The sequence below is a fragment of the Lepidochelys kempii genome, chromosome 5, assembly GCF_965140285.1.
Source record: "Lepidochelys kempii isolate rLepKem1 chromosome 5, rLepKem1.hap1, whole genome shotgun sequence".
NCBI lineage: Eukaryota > Metazoa > Chordata > Testudines > Cheloniidae > Lepidochelys > Lepidochelys kempii.
In genome coordinates this window covers 80,902,429-80,929,025 of record NC_136384.1, presented here as the reverse complement: position 1 = coordinate 80,929,025, position 26,597 = coordinate 80,902,429, and the positions used below count along the sequence as shown (strand labels likewise).

The 26,597-nt window shown below is 42.6% G+C and overlaps 1 protein-coding gene across 2 annotated transcripts in view; it reads left to right on the top strand.

Annotated features, from left to right (window-relative positions):
- The first annotated feature begins 1,612 nt into the window (after window positions 1–1,612).
- MARCHF3 (membrane associated ring-CH-type finger 3) overlaps window positions 1,613–26,597 on the top strand; it is a 95,721-nt gene continuing 70,736 nt past the window's right edge. For both annotated transcript variants that reach the window (XM_073344854.1, XM_073344855.1), the window contains exon 1: window positions 1,613–1,856. The gene's annotated coding sequence lies outside the window, so the exon portion shown is untranslated. The remainder of the gene's footprint in view (window positions 1,857–26,597) is intronic.

Below are 26,597 nucleotides of genomic sequence, written 5' to 3'. Positions count from 1 at the left end.
TTCTCATTGACTTCAATGGGAGTTACATTTGCACAAAGGATCCACCAAGCTCTAGATGTGTTTTTCCATAAAATCTTTGAGAGCTGCCTTTTGTTCTGTGACTTTTCTAGCAGGGAAATTGCTACAGGGGTTCAGTATGTCTTAAATGGATAGTTGTTCACTTATGCTCAAAATTAAACATTTTGTTAGTCGATTTAGTGGTTAACTTTCTGTCCAAAGTTTGACAGGACTAGAATGTTAGCAAATAAAGATTAATGCTCTCTCCATGCAATTATTTCTCTTCTCTCCTGACCCTTCCTTCATCCCAGCTTCTGATGAATCAGGTTGCTTTGATTACAGTTTGTGTTATAAATTAGCACTTTAAAAATGAAAAAGCTTCATTACAAACATGAATTTATTAGTCTTCATAACATTCCGGTGAGTAGTTATTCCTGTTGGCCATACCTGGAAATGTTAAGCGACTTGTGCCCTGACACAAAGGGAAGTACACGACCACAGCTGTTCCTGTATCCTAGTTCGCCCTCCCCATGTATTCCTCCTCTTCCAAGCCCTCTGGAGAATATTTATAGGAGCAATTCCACTCTGAAATTTAACACTATAAAAACAATACCTTCTTACTTACCAGACATGCTTCCCTTTGTGAATTTAGTCATCTCTGCAACACAAGTTTGTATTGCTTTATTACTTTTAATGCTGCAGAACCACACAGAAAGAATGGAGTAAACTGGATTCTCTTCTTTCTTGTGCATCATGCACAGAACTGTTTACTAGAGGCCAATTAGCTTGAATTCAGTGGAACTGCAGAGATGTAACTTTAGGGCATCATTTAACTGGCAGAAGCTTTATTGCAAGTGATGGTGCAATAAAGGAAAAAATCGCAAATTGACTCTCAGAGACCAGGCTGAGTTAAAGAACAATATTCACTTGTTTTTACTGCAAGACTGGGTATTAAGAGACAATGACCGCAGAACCTCAAGGCAGCATTTTCACAGTTGCATTTTAGAGCAGAATTGCACTTCCACGCTCTTTTCCTTGCACAAGGGTAAGCGATCAATCCCTTTAAAAACCAGTTACACACCCCACCCCTAGCTCCTTGCTCTGCGTTATGTATTTGTTTCTTGAATTGCAGAAGAGCCTGATGGCTCTTTATGTCTTGCTTTTCCTTGCACAACTTGGCAAATAAACCCGCTAGCCAAACCAGCCCCTGAAAGGCTACAAAATGGATTTGTGTAAATAATACATTGATGTATTTACATGCCTGGCCCTTTTATTGCTTGCTCGGCGGAGACGGAGATGCAGCAGCAACAGCAGGTCCCTTCCAGGCAGGGTTTGGTTTTCTGCCTCCTGGAGGCTTTGACCTGGTGGCTTCCCTCGGATGCGCCACCGCTCGCTGGCCACCAGGGGCCCCAGACACGCGCGGCTTCCCAGCCGCTCTTTGTCCTGCTGCTTCCCCCGCGAGCCCGCCTCCCCATCCCGTTCGGAGCGCGGGGCTGGAGCCGCGGGAGCGAGGCGGCAGACGCTGCCGACTTGTACAAGTGGCCGCCAGTCAGGAAGCACAGCCACGCCCCCGCCTTCCCCCCTCTCCTCCCCCGCCCCAGCCCGCCCGCCTGCCTCGCCGGCCGGGCTGCTCCAGCCCCCGCTGCCGTTCCACCTCGCTCGCTTAGCAGGTCAATGAATAGCCCGCGGCTTGAGGCTGAGGAGCCCGGCTCTGGAATCGTCCTCGAATCCCTGCCTAGCAAACATGCGCCTCTGCACTTTCTCTGATTCCCCCGCCAGGAACGTAGCTGCTTGAGAAGTTGGAAAAACCGGGAGGACGAACAGGGGCGTGTAAAGCAATCCGGAGCTACAGACGGAGGGTGAGTGTGCACGGCGTGCAGCGAGCTCTGCTCCCACCCGGGCTTAGTTCTCGGTGGGCATGAAGGGTGTGCGTCTGTCTCTCGGGGTGCAGGTTCTGGGAGCTGTTGGTTTCCCTAGGAAACCCCTAGAGGATGGTAGAACTCGCCCCTGTAAAAGGGGGCCCCCGCTGAAACTTGGTGGGCAATGGCAATACAAGCTGAAGTATTTATTGAAATGCTAATGCATGAAAATGTCCGTTGGAGGTCTCTCTTTAAATGATCCAGCTCTAAACCAACAATTAGCTGTTTGTTTTCTTGGCTGCCCCTTTGCCCACGGGTAACTCAGACCAATGTAGTTCATATTCCAAACCACAAGCAATGACAATATGGAGTACATGGGCTTTTTGATCAATAATAAAAACGTAAATAAAGTCACAGCATAAAAATGAAGCTAATAATTATCTGTACGGAAGTTATGTTTAATGAGGGTTTTTAGCAGACAGTTTTATATATAGTAGGGACACATACAAATAGGTTAGACCAGGCAGGATTCTGTAATAGTCTAGTCTCCTAGGTAATTATTGCAGTTTGCCTTTTGTATCTTACAATTTTAAAAAGCAACAACAATCAAGGAAACTGTTTAAACACACAACTGTGAAACAAGCAAATGTATATTATAGCCACACATTACATGTACATATGTACCTACACCCATATGCTACAAACACAATTTATATATTTAAATCATTGAAATGTACAAATAAAACTCGTACTATTGCAAACATTTGAAGTCGCAACACAAAATAAGAGCCACAGCACTCAAGGTTTAGTCTCATACTGCATCCCTAACTCATACTTGTATATTTTCCTCCCTATAGGATAGGGAGAGCTATGAATACAGTTTTTTATGGAAAAATATGGCTACAATATTCATACCTTGGTCTTCAGTTTATGATTTTGTGTGGGTCTACAGTATTTCTATGTTCATATGTAATATTGGACATATGCACAGTGGTTCAATTTTAGAATTCCTGTGTAGTTTCTTGTTGACTGCAAGTTTCACTAGTCTTTTTAAATATAGAGACCATTATCTGTATATATGTCTCTGTGCATGAACATTCATTGGGTGTACATATCACCTTAACTTCTCAGAAGCGTTATATAGTATGAATGTGGTTTTTGTTTGTGTGGGCATGGAAATATGACAGAAAACTCAATCTTGAACTATCCCTGGACGGAGGGGAAAGAAGAAGAAGGAGGCTAGCGATATATAATATGTGCGTGTGTTCTTCTCTGTGTGTGTGCATGCATCTGAGTCTGTCTGAGTCAGTCTGTGTCCATGAACTTTACAAGCATTCGGTTCAATACCATTCAGTGCACATTCCAGTTTCTGGTTTACAGCCCAGCAGCCAGCCAGCCAACCCACCTGTTAAAATATAACGTACATTCCAGCCAAAGCACTTGGAAAAGCAAAAAATAACAGTAAGAAATAATGTGTTATCTTAATGCAAGGCATGTGTATTAACTTCTGCCTTGATGTACCATAATGGAAAATGACGTCTGTGAGTATAAGCCAAATTGTATTTTATTAGAGATTTGGATTAGTGACTGGTCTGTTGGGGATTTATTTGGGCAGAGAATTGAGAGTCCACATAAATGAAATATAATTTGACACATACACAACTTAATTTTTACCTGGATAAGAATGCTGTATCTGTATCAGGATGGATTTCTACTTCTTGTTTTTCATAATATACTGATGTGTAATTTTAACTTTATTACCAGAAAAAATTGCAACAGAAATAAACAAGGGTTTATTCAAGTGACTGTTCCAGCAACTACAGTTAAGGCTTTTTCTGCAATTCCATTGCAAAACCAATTCTTCACACACTTAAAAATACCGCGCCCATTCTGAGTCTCAGTATAGGAACACCGTGTCCTTTTTTATGACTTAGTCTTCATACAGTGGTTTGAAGATGTAAAGGGCTATGTACGTGTTAAATATTGCTGTCTATTACATTTTAAAAAATAGTTTGATTTAAATTTTAGAAAGTTTTTAAATGTACCAATTTAACACTCTTGCACTCACCTTTAAAAATGGTTTGAACATTTAAAAAAAAAGTTTGTCGAACAGTAACTCCATGGAGAAATCTAACCACTTCAAGAATCACTAAGCTGTGTAAAGCAAGGGCTATGTGTACACTGCACTTTTGTTGGTAAAACTGTTGTTGGTCTGGGGTGTGAAAAAACCCACATCCCTCCCTGATCAACAAAAGTTTTACCGACAAAAAGTGCTGGTGTGGCCAGCACACCTACTGACAAAGCTACCAGTCCTCGTTGGGGGCGGTTTTATTTTGTCGGTAGGAGAGCGCTCTGCTGCCAGCAAAGAGTGGCTACACTGCGTACCTTACAGCGGCACTGCTGTAGTCGTACACCTGTGCTGCTCTAAGGTGGATTGGTCCAGTTCTGGAACTGAAAAAAAACAAACCAGTGTTTCCAAGTCAATAAATAGCTGACGTATAATTATAACTGATAATTAACCAGGGTTTAGAGTGCCAAGCGAAAGCCGCTAGCCCTTTTTCCGCCACCTGTTACTTTGCACTTGCATGCATTTAAGTTCAGTACGAAAAGCGAAGAGGGATTGTGGGTGCTTGTCTGTAGGAAAAGTACAGCAGATGGAAAATTTAATACAAAGAAGGTGAGAAATAATTAATAAAATGTCAACTGAAGTAACAAGATGCACGTGGGTGTGTGCTAGGCTGTAATTCATTAGTACATGTTCTACTTCCCATTATATTTTTCTTCTGCGTTCTGGGGCTAACTAGCTGCACGATGTCTAAGAAGCAGCAACAGAACTACATCCTGCCAACTTTTAGAATTAAGGGAAGACTCTCTCAATGATAGCAATCTGGATCTGTGTTCCTCTGCTGTACTCGCCTGTTTTTTTCCTACCTCATAATTTTTGTATCTATTTTTAAAATGCATATGTTTATGAAGTTTGCCACAATGAGTCTCCTGGGCTTACTCTTCTTGGCTGGAGCCATCTTTAGAGTAATAAGTCATCAGACCGCCATTGATCTAATGATGTACCTATTACTTGCTGTTCAGATATTGGCAAGAAAAAGAGTACGGTTCTAAATGTTTGCATCAAAAGGGCTAGGGGAAACTAGTTATATTGTATTTAATCTTTGCAAGCAAGCAACCGCATTTTCAAGTGTATATGTATTTTCTAATGATGAAATGTATATCTTAGAAAGAGTTTGATTATATCTGCTGCAGGAGACGGAGAAGTAATAATTTATATGAATTCCAAACCTGGATTCCAAAGTGTATTGAAGGAAAGAGAGTAGACTTCATATTGGTGGCCTTACCACCACTTTTTAATAGCAAAATACTGGATTTCTCCAAAATACTCAGCCTTTCCTCCCCATGCACAAAAAAAGGCACATTTTCAAAAGAGTTCTCTCCTTTTGTGTACCTACATAAAGTAGCCAGATTTTTTAATAGGGGTCAGTTTCCAACAGAAAAACACAGTATTCAGTGAGAGGTAAGAATTAAATACTGTAAGCAATGTGGTGAGGTCAGTTTTCAAAGTGAAAGCTTTGTAGACCTCTCTATTAAATGTAAATGTGAATTGAGGTGGTTGCATGCTATTTGAACCTCTTCTTTATTTCCTGATCCATTAATAGATTCTGGGTTAGAGTGATGAGGTGGGAGGTTCTGGTAGGATGGATTTTCTTCTCTTTTTACCTTGCCCGTTTTTGTTTGCCCTCCATTCCCTTGACCCCACGGTCCCCTTTTCACTTTCCTCCTGCTCCTCCCTTTTTCTGCATGGTTATCACTCTCGTCTCATTTCCCTCTTTTTACCCACTCTCTCTCTTGCTTTCCCTTTTCCTTTTTTCTTTACTCTGTTCCCTCTAGTTTTCTGCACCTCTCGTTGGTCTTAATCAGTTTTCTCATCATTCTAGCCCTCTCTGCTAGGTTTTACATCTCTCTCTCCCATCACTCTTTGCCCCTTTCTTCCAAGTTCCCCTTTTACTCTTCTTGCCTCCTTCATCTCTTCCCAGTCCCTCGATGCAGTTGCTCTTTCTTGCTGTTCCCATGCCATCTGGTGTGTTCACATAGCTAGTCCTGCAACACTTACTAGCAAGACCCTCCTGACTCTACCAAAGCTCTTTGCTAAATTACCTCCAATGCATACTTAATCTTGGTTTCTAGCTGCATATGAAATATTTAAAGCTAATAAAGAATTGTCAGTGTTAATAAAGAAAAAGACTCTAGCCCCACAACGTAGACTATATCCCTTCTACTCTGCAATCTCCCCCACCTCAGGCAAAGGGATTGGCCTTGAATGGAGACCTGAAGGTCAGCTCCCAGGAACTCTCTAAGCAGTGAGAGGGAATGAATTTTAGAGCCAAGGACCTACCAGTGAGAATACCTGGTCTCCTGATTGTGGTTCATGGTGGCACATAGGAAAAAAGGAAGTGGGGGGGGGGCCCTCAGGTAGCCTTGACCCAAACCATTTAGGACTTTATAGATCACTGTCAGCTCCTTTGATTGCACTTGGAAATAAGTCACAAATGCAAATAGGAAGTCAGTACAATTTTTGGAGAAGTATTATAATACACTTCCTGTGGCCACCACTACCAAGCTGTATTCTGCAGCGGCTGCAGCATCAAAAGAGTATTTAAAGGTAGTTCCATGTAGGGTGCATTATAGCAGCCCAATCTGGAGGTTACAGAATGTTAAATTGCTATAGCCAGGTCCACATCACAGAGAAGTTGTTGCAAGCACCTGACTAGACCTATATGAAGTGAGGCACTCTTGGCCACCTCCTGGGAAAACAGGAGTAGCTGGGATCCAAAATACCTCAAGGATAGTCCAGGGAAATCCCCATCAGTGCCAGAGAGAGGGACAAATTAATTCTCTTAGTCTGTGGGCTGGGCTACAGAGTTCGGGCCTTCTCTCTTTACCCACAATATGACCCCCACTGATGTGAATAGAAACGTTGTGCAAACCTTGTTTCTCTTACATCCCCTGTCCCACTTTATTTTTGCATCTCTCTCTTTTTTTAATCATTTACTCCTTTCAGCAGTGATACATTGTAAGTCTTTTTACTATATATAAACAATAGCATAGAGAGGCCCAGTACGAGCATGCACTGTTGTGTTAGATACTGTGAAATCATCTGAGGAGGCAGTCTATGCCCCCTGGAGTTTCCAGTTGAAAAAGATAAGTGCCACATGGAGAGGAGAAAGACACCACACAGTCATTACGGTTATATAGTTGCAAAAAAGTTAGATAAAATGACAACCATCTCCATCTTCCTATTAACCTGGACACCTTACATTTGCTGATTCCCGCACCCCCCCCCCCCCAGGTGTCATGGCAAGGTTGGGACTTGGAGTGGGGTAATGGCTTTATGGGGAGAGGGAGGGGGGATATCTCATATGTAACAGACAACATGGAAAAAGTCCAAAAATACCTTTGTGAGAAACTGACATGGGCAGATGAAACTAGTGTAGTAGAGGATACAGTAGCACCTCAGAGTTAGGAACATCACAGTTACGAACTGACTGCTCAAGCACACCTCATTTGGAACCAGAAGTACTGTACACAATCAGGCAGCAACAGAGATTTAAAAAAAAAAAAAAAAAGCAAGTACAGTACTGTGTTAAATGGAAATGGAGGTTGTTCATAACTCTGAGGTTCTACTGTACTATTATGACAACAGCAGACTTGGGTCCTCCTTTGGTCTCTTCTCCTGCTAGCTTTTTTTGCAGGGGTGGAGCCAATTTGCTATTTTGTGGTAATTTGATTTCCTAATCCCAAGGCCTTATCTGTCAATCTAGATTGCATTGCCTCTGAGCTTCCCTCTGGTATTCTTGAGGCAAGTGAAGTGTCAGCCAACATCACCCTCTAGGGACTCTAACACTAGTGCTCTAGAATGAATGTCCCCCTCCACGCCCAACGTATTCTAGCCAAGTATTCAAACAAGTCTCTTAACTGTTTCCAAGACTGCTGACAGATTTAAGAGAATCCAGTATTCAGTGAGCAACTCACATAGTGTTTAGAGCACTAGGTGATGTGTCCACATCATGCTGTGTCATTTAGAGGCAAACTTACCTATTATTGAATGAGCTGGAGCTTTTTCACGGAAATTTTCTCCCATGTTCATCTCATATTACAATCTAGTCTCCTTCAGCACATTTAGAGCCAGACCGAGTGAAACTGGACTAAGTCAAAGAGACGTTCATCCCCTTTTAAGCTGGATCAGTCTCACCAAAGTTGGACATCAGTCTGAATCTAATTGCTCTTAGCCATGAAATAAACATATCTCAGTGCAAAAAAACATTCAACTCTGCTTCCAGGCTATACACCTTCAGAATCCACTTTGGTGACAAAGACAGTTGATCAGCACAACCTTGACCTTGACCTTGGGATATGGGGGACCATGGAGTGGGATTGTTGTTTTAGAGCCTGGGTTCTGAGTTTCTTGTGGTGATGAGTATGGAGAGAGAAGGATGCTTAAAAAAGAAAACAATCACAACCCCCGCCCCCAAACCATTTAAAACATATAGATTACTGGTCCACAAATAAAAGGTATAAACCACCCCCCACATTAGTCTAGTATCTGGGCACCTCACGCTCTTTAATGTATCTATCCTCACAACATCTCTGTGAGACTGGAAAGCACTAAACACTGTTACCCCCATTTCATAGATTGGAAACTGAGACAGAGTGAGACTGTCTCATCTAAGGTCCCACAGGAAGCTGTGGCAGAATAGGTACCTGTGTCCCAAGTTCCAGCCGAGAGCCTTAACCACTAGAAAATTCTTCTTCTCCTTATCTCTCCTCTTAGCTATGATGCGATCTTGTCTAAAATCTCTTAGGGGTGCATTGACAGATAGAAAGCCTACCCTTAGGTTCACTCTGTCCAGTGTAAAGGCAACAGCTAATAAAGCCACAACTATCCACAGTTTTTAGTCATTGATGAGGCAACCAGCATTTCTTGTACAACTGAAACTTGGCTGGGTAAGCTAAATGAGCCTCTCTTGACCCAGCTCTTTCCAATTAGATGCAACATGCACTGAGAGGGAGTGGTTAAGTTGTGTTTCCAATAGCCCAGCTAGAGGAGTTATCTGACTCTAAAAACAAATATATTTGATTGTGTCCAACTAGTTTGAGTCCTGGAATGGTGTTAATTTGGGAATAATTGTGGTGCACAGACTTATATTTCAGTGACTTCCAACTCCACGTGTGTGATGGCTCTCCAAAGAATCTTATGGCTGCCAAGACAACTGCGAAACTCTCTCACGTATTTCAGCCTACACCCACGGAGCGCACGCTGTCATGGTCAGAACATCCACTCTTCCAATTTGTAGCCAGGGCCATCTTTTGCTCATATGTTTGTGATCTTACGTTTTTCATTGTTCCACCCATGAAGACAGATGAACACAGTAGGCTTTCATATTTCTTAAAGGCACAGTGTTATACAGCAAGTAATTAACTCTCTCAAGGGGTTGGTAGGATAGTATGATTTTCTGTCCACAGCTATTGCTATTATGGCTTCTAAGCATATAGAAAAAGGAGAGTGAGGATTGGCTTTCTGTTAGCAGGATTTGAGAGTAGACTTGACAGCATGGGAGTAGCATGAAGAAAGTTCCCACATCAGTGGCAAATAGCTTAATACTTAGAGCACTGTTCCAGGTCCTACACTAGTGATAGTAAGTTTTGCTGAAGTTTTACTTTGCTGTGGTACTGTAGCTTTGCTGCTGCCAGGCAATTTATTATAAACCATTTCTGAACTTTTAAATGCAGACCACAGTTACGTTAATAAATATGTTAATGTATGTTAATATGTAAAATGTTAATAAATACATATGTTGTTGCAAACTCTTATTTAGCTGGGCACTGGATGTATTTTCTTTCTTGTAATTGCTGATTACCAACCTATGTCTCTCCCAAATTTCAGCTTTCTTTTCTTGTAGTCAGTCAGTTTGATTTCACTTATGTCACAAACTAGTATTATCATCATCACACTCTCTTGCCCGGCTGTGAAATACAATGTCTGACACTGAATTGTAGCATCTCTGAAGAAAGCAGACAGGAGGAGTGCACCAATCATCAAATATATTCCTAATTACACCCAAATATTTTGATGATCAGCACTGAATGGGAAAGAGAACAAGCATACGTGAAAGAGGCAATGGTAATGTATGTATTAAGGAGCTAAAGCGGGGTGGGAAACTACGGCATGCAGGCCATGTCCAGCCCATCAGACCTTTTAATCTGGCCCTCGAGCTCCAGCCAGGGAGCGGGAGCGGGGGCTTGCCTAGCTCCATGCATGCCAGGGCTCCACATGGCTCCCGGAAGCAGCCGCATGTCCCCCCTCTGGCACGTAAGGGCAGCCAGGGGGCTCCACATGCTGCCCCTGCCCCAAGGGCCGGCTCCGCAGCTCCCATTGTCTGGGAACCGCGGCCAAGGGGAGCTGCAGGGGCGGCACCTGCAGACGGGGCAGCATGCAGAGCCGCTTGGCTGGCACCACGCCTCCACATAGGAGCTGGGGGAGAAGGAGGGGGACATGCTGCTGCTTCCGGGAGCTGCTTGAGGTAAGCACTGCCTAGACCCTGCACCCCTGACCTCCTTCTGTGCCCCAACCCTCTACCCCAGCCCTGATACCCCTCCTGCAGTGCAAACCCCTCATCCCACCCCAGAGCCCACACCCCCAGCCAGAGTCCTCACCCCCCTCCCCCAACCTGGAGCCCCCTCAGCCCCATCCCAGAGCACCCTCCTGCACTCTGAACCCCCCAGCCCGGAGCCCCCTCCTCCACACCCCAATTCCCCGCCCCAGCCCGGACCTCTCTCCCACACCCTGAACCCCTCCTTTCTGGTCCCACCCTTGAACCCGCACCCCCCTCCCATACTCCAAACCCCTCTGCTCCAGCTCCAGCCCGCTCTTACACCCCAAACCCCTCATCCCTGGTCCCACCCCAGAGCCCGCACCTCCAGCCAGAGCACTCACCCCTTCCTGTATCCCAACCCCCTACCCCAGCCTGGAGCACCCTCCTGCACCCTGAACTACTCATTTCTGGCCCCACCCCAGAGCTTGCATCCCCAGCCGGAGCTCTCACCCCCTCTCACACTCCAACCCCAATTTTGGGAGCATTCATGGCCCACCATACAATTTCCATACCCAGATGTGGCCCTCAGACCAAAAAGTTTGCCCACCCCTGAGCTAAAGCATCTTAAGTTTTCTGATCCTTGCTATTCTTTCTTTCTATAAATGCACAGTTTAGAAGAAAATCTCTTGATTACTGCCTGTCACAGATCCTCGGGAGCATCCATTTCTGAGCACCCTCTAGGACCGTTGGGTGGGGGTGGAGGGGAAATCCAAGCCTCTGCTGTGAATCACTTGGGATGTGTTAAGCTTCTGAAGCCTCAGCAGCCTGCCACACTGGTTCCTCCTCCCTTGGCCTTTCTGGCACATTTCCTGGGCACTGACTCTGTCTGTTACCCCATCAGAGAAATGGGGCTCCTCAGCCAACCTGCCCTAGCCTCCAAAAACTGTCACTGACACCGAAGATATCCCAGTTACTTAAATACACCTCTTTCCCATAGCTCTACCCCAAAGCTTCTGGTTAGGGTGACCAGATGCTAAATCCAAATATTGGGACCGTCGCAGGGGGAGTGGCTTTTCAATTGTTACATTCACCCGGCATGTTCGGCAGCGGGAAATAAATCTTGCTGATGAAGGAAATACCTGCCAACGAAGACCCGGACATGCCGAGTGAGCCGCTCAACCTGCCTGTCACGCCACCTAAGCAAAAAAAAAAAAAAAGGGCTACTGTGCCCAAAACAAAATATCGGGACAAATGGCGTCCCGGACATATTTCAGTCGGGACATGGGACAAACTGCTCAATATCGGGATGGTCCCGATTTTTATCGGGACGTCTGATCACCCTACTTCTGGTTGCAGTATAACTCTCTCAGGGGCATGCAGCAGTTATGAAGCAGTGAACACATATACACTGCTCCATCTAATATCTTTAATCTACTTAATCATGTCAAGTATAGAGGAGTTCAGATCATACAAAGCAACAAACACAAAATGCATGTCCCTGCCTCAGTTTCCTCAACACTCCAGGGCATTCTTGGGGCTGGGATTTGAGTCCCTTGGGTTATCCAGACTACTGGGGCCATATGAGCTCAGGAAAGTGATCAGGGCTGCCCTGCCCTATGAAGCTCCTGTATGTTGGGTGACCTCTCCTTTCTTGAGCCCATCAGCCAGCTTCTTTGACCTTGCTCTCTGTTTTGCCCTACACTTCCTTTTTCTGTCTGGTTTCCTCTGTGTTTCTTTATTTCAACCCTACCTGGTCTCTCTTGTTCTCCTCCTCCTGGTAAGTTTCCACTGGTCATAACTTGCACTCTCCCTCCAGAGGAACCAGGTTTTTTTTAGCATAACCTTTGTGAGGTCTAAGTACAGTTATTAACTGTTATTATTTCCTGTTGTCCGTGTCTGGTGTGTATCTGCTCTAGGGCCAGACAGATACATATAAACACAGATGATAAAGCAGTTTTTCAAAATACAGCTTTGCAATTTCAGTCAGAATTCAAAAGTTGTACTGATAGCCTCATTTCATCACACTATCTTGTGCTTACATGAATAAATACCAATAATGTTAATCGTATTGCTCATTTGTAATGTTCTGTTTTTCGAATATCTGACTTAGGGCTGAACAGTTGAATCTAGCAGTAATGCTAAAAGAGCGGTTTTATAAATTGAGGGTAAAAAACTAAAATCATTTTCTGAGCATAGAGGTCATATTCCTCACAAGTTATTCTTCTGGAAATATCTTTGTTTCTGAGACGTATAAACTGATTTCTTACTCAATTATTCTACAAAAACTAGGAGCCTAAAATCAGTTTTAATAATGGACAAGAGCAAATATGTTTTTCCAGATTCTGACAGACACTGAGCCTTTTTGTTCCCACTCACCCTCCTGGGTGTGTTGCCAAAAAGGCTGTACAAACTACTGGCAGTGTCTTACCCACGTCTGTCAGGGCACCCCCGATAGGAGTGCTTAGTGAAACACGTGACCTCAATAACAGTTGGATAAGGCCTTCAGCTTCTGAGAGATGCAGTGTTCAAATGCCCATAGTTAGATATATAATGAGACATTTTATTTTATTTCAAAGTACTTTAAATATTTTATTATATATTCATGTCACATTAGAGGCAGTTCAATAAAAGGCTATTAGAACGCAGACAGTTTTCTTTGTATACATTTCCTGGGGAGAGTTCACTACCATTAATACTTGTAACCTACACAGATTTAAAACATAGTTTCCTATATTCCTGTTGAATGACATTAGAAAAGACCAATAGACATCATAGAACTTGGCAAAAACAATTTTGTTTTTGCTAAAGATGGCTTCAGCTTGCACGTTGTGTGTGTCTATATAGAGACATATATAGTCTCTATCTATATAGACACACACACACAAATTATAGATAGATAGATAGATGAATGCAGTAAGAGGGCCCCATATGGTTCAACAGAGAAAAATTCTCCCAAGGCTGTGTGGATGGGAAACAGCATGAGTGTATAGAAAATGTGTAGCAGAAGCAGTTGCAATTAGAAAAAATCCATAATAGTTACACATGCATAGCTGGAATACTTCTCAAGTAATATGAGCGAGGCTCTTCTGGTACAGCTGGAGCTGGGCATGGGCTTTTCTGTGTGTGAATACTGTGCTTTGAAAGCTCCTTTATGATTCACAAGAGCAGCTGCTTTAGAGCTGGAGAGGCTGCGGAGTTTTTGCAATTCATTTAATAGGTATAATGCAGACTGCTCCCATCTGTTTTGAAGATTTGGGAGAGTTGAGTATTGGGAATTTACTTGTTCACCAGTGGCAGTGACAAGGAAGTACACGGTGTTGTTATTCATTTAGGGTGAAGTAGTCCTTTCTCGACTCATTGAAAGTCTGTGGATCAAAGCTAGCAAGAATACCTGCTAAAGTCTACTCAAAATGTGAGTTGGCTTTAGTTGGGCAATCAATATAAATTTCGTAAAGTCTTCAGAAAGGTAGCTCGTACTCAAGTTTGCATTAAAAATGTTGAAGAAGATTCCTAAGCTGGAGTTTTTCAAGTATCTCCAATAATAGTAATATTTCAGATGTTAACACTCAATACAAAGTCTTTTCATCCCAGTGATTAAGTAAAAAAAGTAGGTTTTTAGGGTCTTCATTATGATTTTCAGTAACTGCTAACTGTTGTGGTTTTTACATTTTTGTCCCTTGGTATAACCTGAACACCAGAACCTGAACGTGCTTGTAATGTATTGTGTCCATCACCTGTCATTTTAAACCCACTATTTAAGTGGAAAATAAATAGCAGAGATATGATCTTCTCAGAGTGTCCACTTGGTTTTCAGCTTTGGGATAACATTCCTTATAGAAAAATCTTATAGAATTTAATGGGAATGAAACCAATAGGGATCTAAAGTACTGTAAAAATCTAAAGTGGAAAAGAGACCATGAGACCTTCCTTTCTACAGTGTTTGTTTGTTTGTTTTGGTTGGCTTTTTGTTTTAAAACAGAATTGTATCAGAGTTATGGTTCTCTATTATATTTTATAGGATTTTCTACCCATAAGGGATAGATCATGTATTAGTAAATGTAAACAAAACAAGGGAAATGATGAGAGAGAGAGAGAGAGTGTGATTACTGAGAATCATTTATAACTATATATAAAGTTTCAGTAATGCAAAAGCAAAACACTTCCTTCATAAAAGCACCTGTATCTTGGATTCAGATTTGGCTAACATTTGTCAAAACACTTTTCTGACAAAGAGTAATCTCATATGAAATGCAGTTTTCAAGTTTCAGATTTGAGCTTTGAAAATCCCATGTTAGACTTGAACAAGGAGGTCATTCTCAATGGTGTAACACAAGACAGAAAATATCTCAGTTAAGATTAGAAGCCAAACTGATACATCTTGCCACCCTCTACTCTGTTGTCCATTGTGAGTAACTGAAAGACTCCATGGACTAACTGAGTTTCTCTCAGTCTCACAGTGTTAGCAAGAACACCCTTTTAGTCCATCATCCCCAGTTATATTTAGACAACTCAATTCCTCAATCAGAAAACATAAGTCATCCTGGCTTGTTCACTGTCGATGTCTTAAAATTCTAGTTAGACAGCAGTATTTTCATTGTGTTGTACAGGAACAATTGTCTGTGCAAAAATTACTTCTCGATATTATATAAGATGGAGAGGGATGGGCTTGTGGTATGAGCAGAAGAGTTAGAGAATCCAAGGTTCTGTGATCAGCTCTGACATCAGTTCTCCCTGTGGCTTTGGGTAAGTCACTTCATCTCTCTGCCTATGTTTACTATCTGTAAAATAGAGACAATAATACTGAGCTACCTCAGAATACTGTCAGGATGTATTAGTAAGTACTGTGAAGTGCTTAGGAGATGAAAGGCACTATAAAGTGCACAGTATTATCATCTGAAATCTTTGCTTTTAGAAATGTAATTCCTACTTACTCTACAGAATCAGTGGCTTTATGGGTTATGTTACTGTTGATGGGAAAACAGTTATTTGCATGAAACAGGATAAAATATTTTCCAACTTAGCTACCTTTACTGACCATATTGACTCAGATGGCCCAGCATATTGTTTTTTGTATCTTACTGACACATTGTTTTATTGAAATATTTCCTGTTCCCTCCTGAATGTGCAGCCCAAGTGTAATAATGAATTCCAGTGTTTTGAGTATAAACAGTTCCTTGTCACTGTTTAATGATTATATCCCCCCTGACTATTTACCAGATTTCTCTTTTTTTTCTTTTCTTTTCTTTTCTTTTTTTTTTAAGATGTGTGACCTTTGGAAATAAAATGTGTGCTAAAAACAGTGTTTAAAATTTCACTTATCATGGATTGTAAATTGGCCTGTGTGTCAGAGAGAGGGGGAAAAGCATACACTTCCACAGAACTGTGTATATGTATCCTCAAGTTTTTACAGGAGTGCCGAAAAGAGACCCAGAAATGTGCCTCTTGAAAGACTTCTTGTTATTAAGAAAAACCAAAATAAACATGAATATTGTAACTGCTAAGCAAAATGCTGGAGCAAAACAGAGCTTTTCTGAATCTGATCTGTTTCTAATACCACATTTGCTGGTGCCAGACTAAGACTTACTTTGGATACCGATAGAAACCATCTCCTTGTGCTAGATGAAGCAGTTGAATACATAGCCAAAAAGCCTGGGGTTATTTGGATGAGTAGGTGGAGGCATGCAGTGATTGAATTTGAATCTGTTATGAGAGCAAGTACTCATTCACTCACTAAACAAAGTCCTGAACAGAAATAACCTAAGCTCATAAATGTACACTACTCTGCACAGGTGGTTTGGTAGCTGTTTCAGTAACTTACAGAAATTTCTAGGCTCCCATTTTCAGAGGTAGTTACATGGATTAAATGCTTTATTCTCTTATATCCTTTTAAAAGAAGCTTTTAGAGGACATGTTACTAGTAGGGAAGCTTCTTGGGGCAAGTGACCTTTTAGTTAAATTTCAAATCCATAATCTTAGTCAAGATTAAACACATGACCAGATTTCCTCCTCCCCCCAACTCAGCCCCGATCCTTTTTTTATGGTTGAATTAAAAAAAAGTGGTCTGAGTTCTCACAGAAACCAGCATGGTATTAAACTCTGGTATAGATCACAGATAGGCAGTGATGTTTTACTTCTCATTTGTCTTGAAGACTTCCTATTTTCCTGCAAAAAATCTTGTGTGCTAAGAAGTGTGGGGCTGGCTCTGCTCTGCCCATGAAGCTTTCGTTTGTATGCTATTATTGTACTGTACCTGTCAGCTGTCCTGAGTTTGTATGCTGCCTTGCCACATTCTCTCTGATGCTATGCAAGAGAATTGGAGAATAAGCACATTAAGGGGAGGCCACGTGATTGGTCTCTTGCGAAGATGTCCATTTCTGTGCCCTTCAGCATCCTTTGCTATATGGTGCCAGGAGCAGCATTGATGTAGTTTAATTTGAAGAAAGGAAAAATCATTGTGAACCATCCTCAAACCTGATGATAAAATGAAACCGCTCAGGAGTGAAACCAGTGCAAAAAGCACACCTGAAATGCTGTCTCCACTGACATCAGCAGCAAGATTTGTTGACTTGAGTGTGGCCAAGATTTCACCCTTTGAAAGAGCTTTGTTACTTGCAGCAAGTAAAAACAGAGTTACCTAACAAATACCGAGCTAAAAAACCTGTTTGTTTTGTGAGAATGAAATAAACGAGTGACTAATAGTTGCGCAGATTAGTTAATATTTGTTCTGGCCTACATAGTGTAAATAAGGGTTTCCTAATGCATAAGATCTATGATTGCCCTAGGGTGCCTATTAGTATCTAATATCTATATATAATGTAGCTATTTGAAATAACTGTGGTTATTTAAGTATTTTATTCACTTGTATTTTGGGGTTTCCTTTTATGAACTATAATACAAATATGGCTGATAAAGTGAGTATGACCGGCGTGAGTGATGTAAAAGTTGGTACATAGGAGCAACTAATTCCATCTGCAACTTTATGCTGTAATTTTTCTTTAAACTACACTAGTGCTGTCATTTCAAACGTTTACAACGGGGAAATATTTCTCTATAGCTGATTAGTTGTTTTTTACCTCCCTCAGCCTCTGACATTGTCCCCAGTCATAAAAACGGACAGCTGCTGCTGTTGGCTGGAGACATTTAGTGTTGGAAAAATCTGTGCCACAATAGATGAAGGTGACAAAGTTTAAAATGATGCAACAGGCTCTGCTCCCTTAGGGAAGGCAAGGGTTAGAAATTTGAACACTTCTGGCTTTGGGTATGCACTAAGATGAGGGATTCTAAATCCGATCAGAGTATTTGGAAGGAGGGCATCTCCCAACACCTGACTTCCAGTCGCAGCACCACCAAAATTAATGGAAATAATTCCAATAATCCATCCACAAACCCTGTTCATATTTTCATATTTGTAGAAGCTTATTTTGAGCAACAGTTTACCACACTGCTTTTCACATACATCCCCCCTGCTCAAGTAGCCCCGAAAGATCTACATGGGAGACATGAACCTTCTTTTCTCCGATTCTTGACGGCTTCAGCCTCTCTCCCAGTCCCTTCCTAGTCCTTTTAGCAACTCTGTTTCAGTTTCTTTCCACCCCTCACCTGTCCAGAGCGTTCTGCACAGATGCCTACCTCAGTGTCACTGCCTCAGTTTATCCACCAGTTCTCTCTTTACATCCAGCAGTTTTAGTGCTTTTGACCTTCCAGCCAAAGCAAAAGTTCATCTGTTTTACCTGAGAACACAAGTCCCAAAACAAAGAACATCCTTGGCCATTGCCAGGACACAGTCTTCACCCCTCTTGACACAGTGCTGTCACAGGGGCCATTTTGCCCTCCTAGGCTAAGCAGTCCCTCAGTCCTTACCTCTTCCTGCAGGAGATTTTTCTCACCAGTCACCACCACTAGTACAGCCCTCCCTGTACTCAGGGCTGGAGCGCTGGGACCCTAAACGATGGGTCACAGTAGGTCCTAAAGACAAGACTAGTTTCATAATTCACTGGGCCAGTCCCTACTACTGCATGTCAGAATCTTCACTCTTCTCCACAGCTCACCAGTTATCTCTTCACCATCTCTTACCCTCCTCAGGGCTCCTTCTTCTCTCACCCTTCTCTAGGCCTCTTCACCATAGTCCCTCCTGGGCTGCCTCCCCAGATCCTTTGGTGAAGAGGCTCTTTCCAGGTCTTGCCCTCTCCCTGGTCTCTACCAAATTGAGTATGGAGTTACTATTCTATTGTATTGCAGTCACCAAGTCCTAGTTACATGTTCCCTTGAGTTCATTTCCCATCAGTGTCACCAAACTACATTACATAGAATGCCCACCTCTCTGACATGTCTACATATGACATTCCCCTCTGGTGTTATCCGGACCGGTGATCTGCTAGGTCAATCCAATCCTTGACTCTGGGAGCCAGCCTCCTCTGCTGTGAGAACCCCCACTCCTGGGCTGTTCACACACAGCCTCTGGCATGTAAGCTGCTCCCAGCTACTTGCAACCAAACAACACTAGCCAATATCTCCGGTCCCAGACACAACCCTAGGAACCTCCGTCTTGCAGTGTCCAATTATACCCGCTGGACACTGCAAGCTTATATGAGTTTGTCAATTTAACAAAGAAATTGATATGTACCAGGCTTTTTATCCCAAGGGGAGTCTGACATGCTTCAAACCAAACACACTGCTTCAGGTAGAATAAACAAATTTATTAACTATGAAAGATAGATTTTAAGTGATTATAAGTCAAAGCATAACAAGTCGGATTTGGTAAAATGGAGAAAAAAAAGCAAAATGCATTCTAAGCTGATCTTAACACTTTCAGTGCCCTTACAAACTTAGATGCTTCTCACCACAGCCTGGCTGGTTGCCCTTCAGCCAGGCTCTCCCCTTCGATCAGCACTTCAGTCACTTGGTGTGGTGTCTGTAGATGGAGGTGGTGGGGAGAGAGCAAGAGCATGACAAACGTCTCTCCAATGTTCTTTCTTCCCTCTTGGCTTTGCCCCCCGCCCCCTTCAGAGTCAGATGAGTCCCATAGGTTTGTCCCATACATACCCTGATGAGGTGTGAACTGCCTCTCTGCTCTTGGAGGGTTTTTGCCTGGGCTTATGTTAAGCCATGAAGACACATTTTCAGCCTCATAACTATATACATGAAATTATAACCTATAACATTACTGCAACAACAATTACTGTAACATCACTATAACAGTGCACAGTGCGTCATGAGCCTTCTGAAGACACCCGACATGACAAACTGCATTGGATACCACACAATCATTTTACAAGGATGAACATGGGTGTGCTGGGTGTTCCCCTGAGGTACAGGGAGTCACACTGGCATAGATGTCTCTGCCAACTCAAGCATAAAATGTCCAAAACACCTTATCTTCCCTTTCAAGCCTTCTCCATTATCCCCATTCTTTCTCACAGTTCACAGCCTTGTCACAGACCCATAACTAAGAATTCACTTTGACTTCTGCCTCTCCCTTGCCCGAAACATTCAAGCAGTGCCCAAATCTTTCCAGTTCTTCCTCCACAACATCTCTAAGACTCCCTATTTTCTTTTTAACCCTACATTTAAAATGCTTGCTCAGTCCTTTATTTCCCATCTTGATTACTCCAACTTTGTTCTCACTGTTTCCCTGACTGAACATGTTGCTTTGATCTTGTCACCTCACTCTTTTAGAGTCCTCCACTGAATTAAGTTTAAGCTTCCATCAAAGCCTCTTCCTCCTTACTTATCTTCATTTTGTATTGGGTTACATCAGCCTCACATCCTCGCTTTGCTATTTATGCCTGACTCGTTATACTGTTTGTTCACATCTCACACAGCAATTTCTAGGTCTTCTTCCATGATGCCGTACACGGAAAGCCTTTCCTGAACTCATCCACAAGGCCACTACTTAAGTCCACTCAATACATTAATGGGTCAGCTGGAATAAGCAGGGAAATCATAGTTCATTCTAATGACATTACTAATATATAATACTTTAATCAGATAAGTAATTCTGTGGTAATTTTGCATGCAGTGATGTCATCTTGTCCTAAAATGCTGCTAGATTTTGAAATACGAGAACAAAATGCAGCTTCAGAGCTAACAAAGGGTAAAAGTCTGCATATGCATTGTTACTCATTACAGTGTCGGATAACAAACCACTTCAAACAGATTTGGTATTCTCAGACTCTGACTTAATATGACTTAATTATTCCCTTACTAAGAGGGAATGCCAAAAGCTAATGAAGGCTGTTGTTCAGCTCTGGAAACAGAAAAACCTACTCATACCATCCAGAAGTTTGGAAAAATCAAAGAAGTGAGGGTGAGCAAAGCCGGAGCAGTGCATAAGGAAGAGAGACTTCTCATGTATGCACTAAAAGTATATTGTGTTTTAAGATAGACTATGGGCTTGGTCAGCTTTCTTATTACAAAAAGAATGATAGTGTTAATTCTTCCTAATTTGTAGTCTGTGCATTGAATTATGTTAACTGTCTGAGGTGGCCTAAGTAGTGACACACAACTTTGTAGGAACATACTGTTACTTCTAAAAATAAAATGATACAGTACATTGAAATGGGCACTATTGATCTGTATCAGAGTGCTTTCAAGCATAATAATTGCAAAAGGCTAAGACCAGGTTTTCACAACTATTTCCTGTGAGAGGAGTTGTTATTTCCTGTGCATAGGTGATCAAATCATGACTATAACCCAGAGGTCGGCAAACTCCGGCCCGCGGGACCGTCCTGCCCGGCCCGTGAGCTCCCGCCGGGGAGGCTAGCCCCTGGCCTCTTCCCCTAACCTTCCCCCCCCCCCAGCCACACCACCAGCACTGTGGCCCACTGCTCTTGCCGGGCAGCACAACGGTGTGGCTGGCTCCGGCATGGTAAGGGAGCGGGGGGTTCTGGAGTAGCAGGCAGGGGGCGATTGGATGGGTCGCGGGTTCTGTTGGGGGGGCACTCAGCGGACTGGGAACAGGGCAGGTTGGATAGGGCGTGGGAGTCCTAGGGGATCTGTCGGGGATGTGGATAGGGGTTGGGGCAGTCAGGGAACAGGGAGAAGGGGAAGTTGGATAGGGGGTGGGATCCTGGGAGGCAGTTAGGGGCACGGGTCCCAGGAGGGGGTGGTCAGGGGACATGGTGCAGGGGGGCTGGATCGGTCAGGGATTCTGAGGGGGGGGCAATCGGGGAAGGAAGTGGGAGGAGGCAGATAGGGGGTGGGGGCCAGGCTGTTTGGCAAGGCACAGCCTTCCCTACCCGGCCCTCCGTATAGTTTTGCAACCCCAATGTGGCCCTCCAGCCAAAAAGTTTGCTCACCCCTACTATAACCCATAGTCCAGGCTTTTTCTTTTTGCTGAATATAGTAAACAATTTTTAATGAATCCTAAGAAATTAACAGTGTGTACAGGCATTTCACTTCTCTAATTGTCTCCCCTCTGATCTCTAGGGTACAGATGTGGGGACCCGCATGAAAGAACCCCTAAGCGTATTTCTACCAGCTTAGGTTAAAACTTCCCCAAGGCACAAATTCTTTGCCCTTGGACGGTACGCTGCCACCACCAAGCGATTTAACAAAGATTCAGGGAAAGGACCTCTTGGAGTTCCTGTTCCCCCAAAATATCTCCCTGCCCCAAGCCCTTACACCCCCTTTCCTGGAGAGGCTTGAGAATAATATCCTAACCAACTGATTACAAAGTGATCACAGACCCAAATCCCTGGGTCTTAAGACAACAGAGAAATCAGTCAGGTTCTTAAAAGAAGGATTTTATTTTTTTTAAAAGGTAAAAATCACCTCTGTAAAATCAGGATGGAAAATAACTTTACAGGGTAACAAAAGATTCAAAAATACAACAGAACTTCCTCTAGGCTTAGTTTCAAAGTTACAAAAAAACAGGAATAAACCTCCCTCCCGCAAAGGAAAAATGTACAAGCAGAACAAAAGATAATCTAACCCGCCTTGCCTGGCTTTTACTTACAATTTGTAATACGAGACCCTTTTAGGATGTTTTATAGGAGAAGGAGTTTTCTGACCTGATGCTTCTCTGCTTCCCAAGAGAACACACAAAAACAAAGCCTCCCCCACCAAGATTTGAAAGTATCTTCTTTTCCCATTGGTCTTTTTGGTCAGGTGCCAACCTGGTTATTTGAGCTTCTTAACCCCTTACAGGTAAGGAGGAATTCTAGGCTATCCTTAGATGTATGGTTATGACCAGTCATTTCACTTCTCAAATTTTCTATATGTAACACACTAAAAATAGTTTTGGTCCCTTTGTTTGTGACTAGAATAATTGAAGACAAGGTGATTACATACTAATGAACTGTTAAAACCAGACTTAGGTTAAAATACTGTTCTGAAAGATGTAGGCATGATCCTGAGAGGTGCACAGTACCTGCAACTTCTGTTGACTTGAGTGGGATTTGTGGATATTTAGCACCTCTCAGGATTGAGCCTTTATTCAGCAGAGTCCTTACCATCAGTTAATTGCATCGAGGTGACCTAGAGCAGGGTTTCCTGCCTAGGGGTCCACTGTCTCCTGGGAGTTTATGGGGTTGATAAGGAGGAGCTCTTTATTTCCAAAGGAATTTTAAAATGTAGCAGACTCCTGGAGATTAGTAAATTCACACATCAAAACTTTTCTGTTGCATTCTTATGCCTGGGAAAAGACCAGAGTAATGACACTTCAGTGAGTGACCAGAGTTTCAAATGGTGTGTCTTTGCAGCCGTGTATTAGAATACAGATAAGGTCAGCAATACATAGTGCCTCATTAAGTGGGCAGTTTTTGTTTGTGGTCCAGATGATCTATTAAAAAAATTTGTTACTTCTCCTCCTCTATGGCATTTCACCTCCATTCTCTTTATATTTGGGCAGCTGCCCAGGTAACCAAAGAACCAGACACAGGCCTTTAAAGTGGACAGGAAGCCTCCATTAGAATAGGCTTGGGGAAACTTGTCCTTCACAATAACCTTTGTTAAAGGGACATTGTGGGGTTTTTTTGTTTTGTTTTTTTTTAAATGAGTTAGCGGTAAATGCAAATAGTGCATCTGCCCTTGATCATCCTTTCAATTTTTGTGGGTTTACAAACAGTTTCCTATTTTAAAATCTATATATTTTTTTTCTCTTGTGTTTCTGTGTACAAGACCCCAAAACATAAGACAAGCGAAACTGCCAACAGTGAAACTGACCCCAAAGTGCTGTCTAATGTACAAACTAAACTAAGATTTTTTTCCCCCTCCTAATGTGTCAATTTCAAAACTTTAAAAGTGGTTCAGACTTCCCCATGAAAAAGGGCTGAGTGAGCGCAAGCATAGAAAATTTAAACACAAAAGGAATTATGAGGAATTAAAAGGAAGGATTAGAAGGAGTTTAATAACAGGCACTACCAGTGCCCAATAAAACTGTACTGTGGAAACTCGCTTTTCCACCGCATTTAGGAGTTGGTGGGCGTTTGGGGTCTGATCCTGACCATTGGTTTTGCCATTGAAATCAATGGCAGCTGGATCAGATTCTTTTTGGGAACTTTGCAAACTCTTATTTTGGCAGGATATATGATGTACCTATAGAAATTAAGCACTGTCATGTTGTATGTTCACTAGCAAAGAAGCATTTGGAGATGGATAAATTTGCCCAGTGGTATGTGTTTGAGAGAGTAATGTAGTCTCAGACACCAGCTGTTTTTTCTCTTGCCCTTATATCCTCGTCTCATGTCTATCCTTCTCTCTTCAGCTGACATTTCTCCAGAAGAAATGGTTTGGTATATATTTGGATGGGTCAAATAAACTCTGTGCTGTATCACTGACTTTTGCATAACATGGCTGCATGTTTCATTTCACAAACAGGTCTGAAGCAGTCATTGTTGAGCCAATGAAAAAACAGAGGTCTGTTTCAAAATTAAACTGGGTCTCAATTTATTTTATTACCATAAAAAGATAATTTCTCCTCGCAATCATTCCTACCATTTCCTGATTTGGCCTTTTTTGAAGCCATTCTTCTTTTCTGCTGAGACTCTGCTGCTGGTTGAGTAAAATGTCATTGTCTTGCTTTTTTTTAGGTGTCTGCCTTATCTTGTTACATGTTTTCTCTCTCATTTTTCTTTTGTCTCCCTATCTTCTCACTCTATCATCTTTGACATTCTCTGCCATCTCAGGGCTTCTAGCATCACATACTACTAGTACTTCTCACTTCTAACTCCCAGTAATTTCATGTCAGTCAGATGAATGCTGGAATTAGAAGCTGTCCATAGAGCCCTACTACTGCATTTTTCATGCTGACAAAGAGGCTGCTCAAGATGAATACAGCATATAAAGTCAGCTATATGTTCAGTAAACTACAGTAGACAGCATTACTCCTGTCCCAAGTCATACCCAAAAGCTTTGGTATACCCTGAGATATCCACAGTGCTAAAAATATATCTGCACAAAACTAAAGCATTAAGGGACAAATACTCCTGCTCTATCACCTGGCTGAAAGGGGCAAAAGAGTTTTCAGAGCCTTTGACAGGGCAGATCAGATGGTTTATATTCAAGATATCAAAGGTAAAGAGCTTGTCTCCTGCACAACATTCCCTAGGAGAAGTAGTTGCCATGCAGGTGGACACACAAAAATAGACACTCAAAAACAACACTGCAGGGTGGCCATCTCATCCTCCGTGCATTCTTTCCTTAATACGGGTTTCAGAGTAGCAGCCGTGTTAGTCTGTATTCACAAAAAGAAAAGGAGTACTTGTGGCACCTTAGAGACTAACCAATTTATTTGAGCATAAGCTTTCGTGAGCCACAGCTCACTTCATCGGATGCATACTGTGGAAAGTGTAGAAGATCTTTTTATATACACACAAAGCATGAAAAAATACCTCCTCCCACCCCACTTTCCTGCTGGTAATAGCTTATCTAAAGTGATCACTCTCCTTACAATGACAGGTTTCAGAGTAACAGCCGTGTTAGTCTGTATTCGCAAAAAGAAAAGGAGTACTTGTGGCACCTTAGAGACAATTTATTTGAGCATGAGCTTTCGTGAGCTACAGCTCACTTCATCGGTTGCATACCATGGAAACTGCAGCAGACTTTATATATACACAGAGAATATGAAACAATACCTGCTCCCACCCCACTGTCCTGCTGGTAATAGCTTATCTAAAGTGATCATCAGGTTGGGCCATTTCCAGCACAAATCCAGGTTTTCTCACCCTCCACCCCCCCACACAAATTCACTCTCCTGCTGGTGATAGCCCATCCAAAGTGACAACTCTTTACACAATGTGCATGATAATCAAGTTGGGCCATTTCCTGCACAAATCCAGGTTCTCTCATCCCCTCACCCCCCTCCCAAAAACCACACACACAAACTCACTATCCTGCTGGTAATACCTCATCCAAAGTGACCATTCTCCCTACAATGTGCATGATAATCAAGGTGGGATATTTCCAGCACAAATCCAGGTTTTCTCACATCCCACCCACCCCCATACACACACAAACTCACTCTCCTGCTGGTAATAGCTCATTCAAACTGACCACTCTCCAAGTTTAAATCCAAGTTAAACCAGAACATCTGGGGGGGGGGGTAGGAAAAAACAAGAGGAAATAGGCTACCTTGCATAATGACTTAGCCACTCCCAGTCTCTATTTAAGCCTAAATTAAAGGATGACCCAACACTCTCACAAATCTTGGGAGACAGGCCAGTCCTTGCCTACAGACAGCCCCCCAACCTGAAGCAAATACTCACCAACAACCACATACCACACAACAGAACCACTAACCCAGGAACTTATCCTTGCAACAAAGCCCGTTGCCAATTGTGCCCACATATCTATTCAGGGGACACCATCACAGGGCCTAATAACATCAGCCACACTATCAGAGGCTCGTTCACCTGCACATCCACCAATGTGATATATGCCATCATGTGCCAGCAATGCCCCTCTGCCATGTACATTGGTTAAACTGGACAGTCTCCACGTAAAAGAATAAATGGACACAAATCAGATGTCAAGAATTATAACATTCATAAACCAGTCGGAGAACACTTCAATCTCTCTGGTCACGCGATTACAGACATGAAAGTTGTGATATTACAAAAAAAACCCTTCAAATCCAGACTCCAGCGAGAAACTGTTGAATTGGAATTCATTTGCAAATTTGATACAATTAACTTAGGTT